Source organism: Henckelia pumila, unplaced genomic scaffold (assembly GCF_033568475.1).
Source record: "Henckelia pumila isolate YLH828 unplaced genomic scaffold, ASM3356847v2 CTG_466, whole genome shotgun sequence".
Lineage (NCBI taxonomy): Eukaryota > Viridiplantae > Streptophyta > Magnoliopsida > Lamiales > Gesneriaceae > Henckelia > Henckelia pumila.
In genome coordinates, this window is record NW_027331833.1 from 5,109,492 (window position 1) to 5,116,706 (window position 7,215).

Below are 7,215 nucleotides of genomic sequence, written 5' to 3' on the forward strand. Positions count from 1 at the left end.
TACATGCATACCAGAAAAACCATGTTCTGCATGAGTTTAATGACCTTACGCTCAAAACTCGTCATGCCTTAAGCACTCGAGGCATTTTCTAGTGAAGGTCTATTTGACAATCTCTCCAACTACGATTGGAGAATCTCCAGAGTAGTGTCATCATGGTATGGACTGTAGAGATGCAAGCATCAAGTGCGTCCCAACCAAACCTATGTCACTGCCTCTAACATCGGGTACTCTATCCAAAGCTAGGATCCATATGAGTAAAGGTCTCGAAAACTCGGACACGATCTGTCGTCCATGTCCGTACTTGCTGTAATCCCATAAGCCAAATCTTCATAAATCCTGTCGATGATGATAGTCTTCAGGAAACATAATCGCCGCCTCATCACCTCTTCCATGATCTCATTAATCCTAAAAGGATAACCCAAAGTCTCAATACCATATCACAAGTCTCTTGCATTCAGCTTTTATACCATAAATGTAGCGACCCTACCAGATCCACTACCTAATCAGAGTTAAGAGCATAATTAAGCATGTATTAAATAAATCGCTGCGAAAGACTTAAATACAAGAAGACCGGTGGAATACAACCGGTTAAACAAATTTGATTATACAACCCAATCGAATAACTTAAATAAAACCTACAGCTAATCTTGATGTATTCAAGGGTCACTGGCCTCTCCAAGCTCCTGGTGCTAAATCCTGCACCTCCACCGGCCCCGTCGAATGGGGTGTCCAGATACACAAAAAAGACTGGACGTGAGCTCTAAGCTCAATACGCAAATACGGATAAACATAAAAATAATATGCAAACACATAAATGCAACATATAAGCATGCATATCCGCTGGCAATCTCAGTCAGTACTTACGTATCTTACTACAGGAAGTCCTAGTAGTTCCACTCTAGGTTTCATGCCTATCATCAACTCTATAATGCAAATACCCATGCATCATCTATTAAGCTTTAAAAGCCTTAAATAAGCTATTGCTTACTCCTAAATAATTTAAGGAGACCATAGCTATACCTGCGTCTGTCGTCAGCCCATTGATGGCGACTGCCTCAAAACTTAGGCACAGCTTTGCTTCGCCACCGAGATCGCTCCGATACTTTCGGATTCCCAAAAGGACGCCTAGAAATCCCTAGATCTGAGTTAGAAGGCTAATAAACGAGAGAGAATAGAGGAGAGGTGCGAGTTGGAATGAAGCCTCGGATCCCATATTTATAGACGCGGAATGGAAAGTCCGTTCCTACATCGTTGTGTCCGATGTCCCATCATGTTCGTAAGAAATGACATCATCTTGCTGACGTCACGGATGACATCAGCTGGCACAAACATTGCATCTGTTCCCCGGAAGTTGCTTCCGTTCTAGGTCACCCTTCGGGCCATTTCTGATCATTATGAATCCATTTTTGAAGTCCGTTAATCCAACAGAAATCTCGTTAATCACTAATTACGGATACGGGTCACTACATGATCCAATGACCTTCAAGGAAGCGTTGTCTGATGTCAATTCATCCAAGTGGCTTGAAGCTATGGAATCTGAGATGAATTTCATGCATTCGAATCAATTGTGGAATCTTGTGGATCCACCTGAAGGAATTGTTCCTATAGGGTATAAATGGATTTACAAGAAGAAACTTGGGGCGGATGGGAAGGTGGTGACCTTCAAGGTGCGATTGGTAGCAAAAGGTTATACTCAAATACAAGAAGGTAACTTTGAAGAAACTTTTTCTCCAGTCGCAATGTTCAACTCTATAAGGATAATGCTAGCCATAGCAGCATGGTATGACTGTGAAATATGGCGGATGGATGTGAGGACGACCTTTATAAATGGGGATATTAATGAAGAGATTTACATGTCTCAGCCTGAAAGGTTTACATCTATCGGAAGTGAGCATATGGTATGCAAACTTCAGAGATCTATTTATGGTCTCAAGTAGGCATCTAGGAACTGGAACCTCAGATTTGACGGTACAATCAAAGAGTTTGGATTTACTAAGAATCTAGAGGAACCCTGTGTGTATAAAAAGTTCATTGGGAGTTCTGTGACATTCCTGGTACTTTATGTTGATGACATTCTACTCATTGAAAATGATGTTGGAATGTTGCAATCAACTAAAGTATTGTTAGCGAGTAAGTTCTCGATGCAGAACTTGAGTGAATCATCTTTTGTATTAGGAATACAAATCTATAGAGGTAGATCAAAAAGATTGTAGTACCTAAAATCCAATTTACTAAATTGCATGCATTAAAGTTAATAAATATTAGGATTTATTATTTTTAGGTTTAATTGATTTAAATTCTTTATGTGAACTATGTGTTAATAAAATATTTTATTATTTATTCAAATAATTTTATTGTACTAACTATTTAATTAATGTTTTTAATTGTTTAAGTTTATTTGTCAAATGATTTTTATTGTGCAACTTAATTGTTTTAATATTTTAAAGGTTTAATCTTGCATATTTAAATGATTTTTTTTACTTGTTTAGTTTATTCTTTTAAACGATTTTAACCATTTAGCTTATTTGTTTAAATATTTTTTGAGTGTCCAACTTATTTATTTTAAATAACCTAAGTTTAGCGGTTAGTTATTTTAAATTATTTTAAAAGCCTAGATTATTTATTTAAATGCTTTTTAATTGTTCAAATCATTTTAAAGGCTTTATTTTTGCTTGTGTATTTATTTAAATTTTTTTTAAACGTTTGTCTAGTTTGTTAAAAATTATTTTAATCGCTTTGTTTGTTATTTAAATATTTTACTCGTTGTCGTGACATCAGAATATTTAAAGCGTTTAATTCTTGGATTTTCAAGCTTGTGTTTTATTTAGTGCTATAAAATGTATGAACCTAGTTGCTATTATGGATTGACACTATTTATAAGTGTGTAACATTTTTTTCCGAAAATTCACACACTCATATACCTATACTTACATCTATACATACACACACCTACCCACTCAAACTTAATACATAACCCTAGCCCCTAAAATTCATACTCAAATCTCACTCATTTCACACACACACACACACGACTCCCCCATTCTTCTCCAACACAATCCATCGGCCATCTTCTTACCTTATTCTTCACTAGCGCCGCCGCAGCTCCTCCATCTTCTTCCTGTCCAGAGAGCCTTCCTCCTAGGCGAGCTGTTAGACTGTTACAGCTCCTCCCTTGAGCTCGGATTCCAACTCGTTCCAGCTAGTTCATTTCGTCCCAAGCTCACTCGAGCTCTTGATTTTTTGGTTTTTGGTAGCTTAGGCAAGGATATGGTTCTTTCTCTTTCTCATGTAGATTAGTATATTTTGTGCCTAGCATTTCTTGAAATTTCGAAAATTTATGTATGCCTATATGTGCCCTGTTCGAGTTTTCTCATTTCTGCTGAGATTCTACTTCATACATGCGTGAGAAAATGTGATATTTTGGTTTCTTGTTGAAGGTTGAAATTGGTATGAGTTTGAAATGTTGATTGCATTGATGCCTTGTTCTTTTTCAAAAAAAATTCAGAATAATGTTGGTCAAAACAATTCCATTTTCATGCTTGAGAAATGTTTATATTATGGTTATGGTTGAGGTTTGAAAAGGATTTAAATTCTGAAATGGTGATGGTATTGATGCTTGTTGGTTTCGAAAATTTCAGATTTGTTTCCCTAGCTTGTTGGTTCGAAAATGTTGTGTTTTATTTGTGTTGATTTGGATGGTGGATTAGGGGCTACCATGGATGAAATGTAGTTCACATGGTAGTATTAGGATGGGTTGAAGTTAGATCTTGAGTTAGTTTTGAGGAAACTTCGATTGGTCTAGAGTTTATGGGCTCAGTTTTGGTTGCCATGTTGAGCTCAGTTTGAGCTGTTTGTGGCAAGTTTAAGGGGGTTTTGGGTGAGCTTAAATGTTGGTTATGATACTAGGATAGTGGCTGGAGTTTGGAGACATATAGATAAGTTTTTGGATTGAGTATGAGGAATGGACACAAGCAGAATTCTTGGATATGTGTTGGGCTGTCCGGAAATTGGTTTTTAAAACAGGGTTAGACTCGGTTTTTGGTTAAGGGATTGGGTTTGGAAATGGTCTAAGATGTTAGGAATACGTCGGTGAAAGCGAGAATTAATTCGGTTAAGTTTTGGTTGGGTTATAAGCTTATGAAGGAATAGGTGCAGAATTTTAGTGTCTTAAGCTTGCTGCCCGGAAACGGAATTTTTATAAAACGATTGCTTAAGAATAAAATTCCGAGGATGATTTCTCTACTTAGTTCTAAGTGTCATGGAGTCGTGGTTTCAAGCGGAATCCTTTTTGAATAAGAATCGAGCAAGTTACAAATTTTGCGGGAAAACTGCTCGAATTTGTATTAAGCGCAAATTATGGGTTAAATTTCCATCATTTGGTTTGTCTCCTAAATCACCATCCCGGTCATCCTTGTGTGAGTCATTTGCATGATTATCGATCAAATATTACACGTACGTTATATTTACATATGCATGTTAAGTCCATATTCAAGTATGAAAGAAAATATTTTAGGAACGAAGTGAGATGATTGTGACTATAGAAAGTATGAGTTTGGACGGGCTAGTAGACGTTCTGGCTTCCCTTACCAAATTTATGGGTTTGGATGGGCCGGGAGAAATCCTAGCTTCCCTTACCAAGTATGGGCAAGACGGGTTGGGATAAATCCTGACTTCCTTGCGGCATAGTGCACTGCAGCCATGATCATGATCGAAATCACAGAGTCACAATTCAAGGATCTAAGTTCAAATATTTATGTCTATGTTCCAGAACAGTTTATTTAGTTGCAGTTACAGTTCAAAATATTTATGACTATGTTTTAGTACATTTTATGCAGTTACATTGATTATTTATGACTTAGCCATGCATATATTATATTTATGCTCTCTCATTTTAGAATTCTATTTTGTTTAAAGTAAGGGTACAAAACATAGTATTTTTAGTATATGCTACTTTAAATCTACGTGTGCTTGTATTTATGTAGTTCTCGTTATCCCCCCATATTCTTGCTGAGTCATTTAGACTCACTACACTTATTGTTTTCAGGTGAGGAGTATTTCATTTAGATCGAGCGGTAAGACTATCGAGTGGACTGCGATGCGGGCACAACACATCCCTCCGACCTATGCTCGTCTTCCGCATAGTTACTAGAATTTATATGTTATGAAGCATTTATTTTGCTTATTTGTCAAATGTATATGTAATGTTTAGTTAGAATTGTTTTGGGCATGTAAACATTATATTTTTAAACACTTTTGGATATTTGTTATGTCGAATCTCTTCCTTGGGTTCTCGTTCTTTTTTCGGTTTAGTTTACTTGTGTCGTCGGTTGTTTATTTCTTTCATTTTATTTTGTTTTCTGTCTGAGACAGACGGATTTTCACTTAAACAAATAGGTCATGCCGAAATTTTTATAAAATTTTCTGAAAAATCCGCATTTTATTTAATTATTACTTATGTTGAGTTAGGGTCGTTTCAAAGATTGCTTGGTTTCACCCAGTATACATACATTGATACAATCGTGAATAGATTCTCGATGGAAGAGTCCAAGAGATGACATCTACCAATGTGTCATGACATGTCCCTATCCAAGTCCATTACTCCCAAGACTGATGCAGAGATAGAGGCGATGACACACATTCCATATGCATCTGCTATTGGTAGTATCATCTATGCGATGATATCTACGCGTTCTGACGTGGAATTTGCACTGAGTATTGCAAGTAGATATCAATCGAACCCTAGTCTTTCACACTGGAAATTTGTCAAAGACATCCTCAAATACTTGAGAAGGACTATGTAGTGACCTGCACCATGATCACATATTAAACAAGAGCTTACGCATGCATTTAACTTAATAAAGAAATAATCCAAAATTAACAGCGAAAACCACAAAACAAATCACAATCTCAAGGAAATGAATCTGTAAATACTTAGTTATACAACTATATCGAAAATGTATAAACCCAAATGAATCAAATACTGAAAGTCTAGTCAGAATACCAACATCTCCAACTACTGCCAACCTGCAGTCTAAGCTCTCCTGGAACCACCCGCATCATCCAAACGCAAACCTGCCCTATGGAATAAGGTGTTCCAAAAACAGTACGAGGACATGAGCATAAAACTCTCACACGAGAGTATGAGTATACAATGATTATATGTGCATGTATGCAAGTATACCAAGTACCAAGACACACAGGTCTAGAATCAAGCTCATAATTCGAGCCCAGGGTATATAGCGCGCTGCGCCGTCGCATCAAGAGATGGCTCCTATACCTAGTGGATAATGGTGACCTGATACTAGTACAAGTGATCAACAATAACGGTGACCTGACACAAGAATTACGTATCCAACCATCCACAACTCGTAGGGCGAGCGCCCTAATATAGGATCTCAAAGATACAAGATCAAGATGCTCATTTATGCAACATACTGTCATGACATGCTATACAGATAAAGTCATATAAAACATGCAACCACATAATACATGAATACTCAGTCTGGATATCTCGAAAAGTACTTTCGTACCTTATTCACTAGGCAAGCTAAAGCAGCTCAAAGTCCTCGCCTAAAATCCGCACTAAATACAAAATACTCATGCATCATAACCATATTCTAAAAGTGTTAACTAAGCTATTTCATAATCTCTAACTATTTATAAAGAACTTAGGAATACCTCTGTCCATCGTCAACATTTTGTTGTCGAATGCCTCAGAACTTGGGCACAACTCCGCAACGACCTCTGGACGCCTCGTCAAGGCCCCACCCCTCGACAACTAAGGCTAGGAAGCACCTAAAACACCCAAGAACCAAGAGAATAATTTTGAAATTGGTGTGAAAATGTGAATCTCCGATGACCTATTTATAGGCAACGATCGGACGGTCCGATCTACATGCCCTTGCCATATGTCGTGATATCGTTGACACATGTTCTGCCACCTCATTAGATGGTCCGATCTCTAGATCGGACACACCGATCCCTGACACGTGTCTATCCAAATTTTACACATCAGAAATGCATGGCCTACCTAGATCGAACGTTCCGAACCCAGTACAGGCTCCGATCTCCTCCGAGTCCATTTTTCAATTTTCTTTAATTATATCCAATTTAATCCCTTAATCCATTCCTTAATCATATTTGGTCAATTAATCTTGTAAAATGGAATCGGGCTACTACAGACTAAGAATATGTTCTTGGTCTATGGGTGTGGAG

The 7,215-nt window shown here is 37.4% G+C and overlaps 1 long non-coding RNA gene across 2 annotated transcripts; it reads left to right on the forward strand.

Moving 5' to 3' along the window:
* Window positions 1-3,001: 3,001 nt before the first annotated feature.
* Window positions 3,002-5,291, forward strand: LOC140872591 (uncharacterized). 2 transcript variants are annotated; one of them, XR_012147870.1, is made up of 2 exons: window positions 3,002-3,270; window positions 5,045-5,291. It is a non-coding gene; the product is annotated as an uncharacterized lncRNA (long non-coding RNA). The 2 variants fall into 2 exon arrangements; XR_012147869.1 differs by having other exon boundaries at window positions 3,002-3,259.
* Window positions 5,292-7,215: the final 1,924 nt, after the last annotated feature.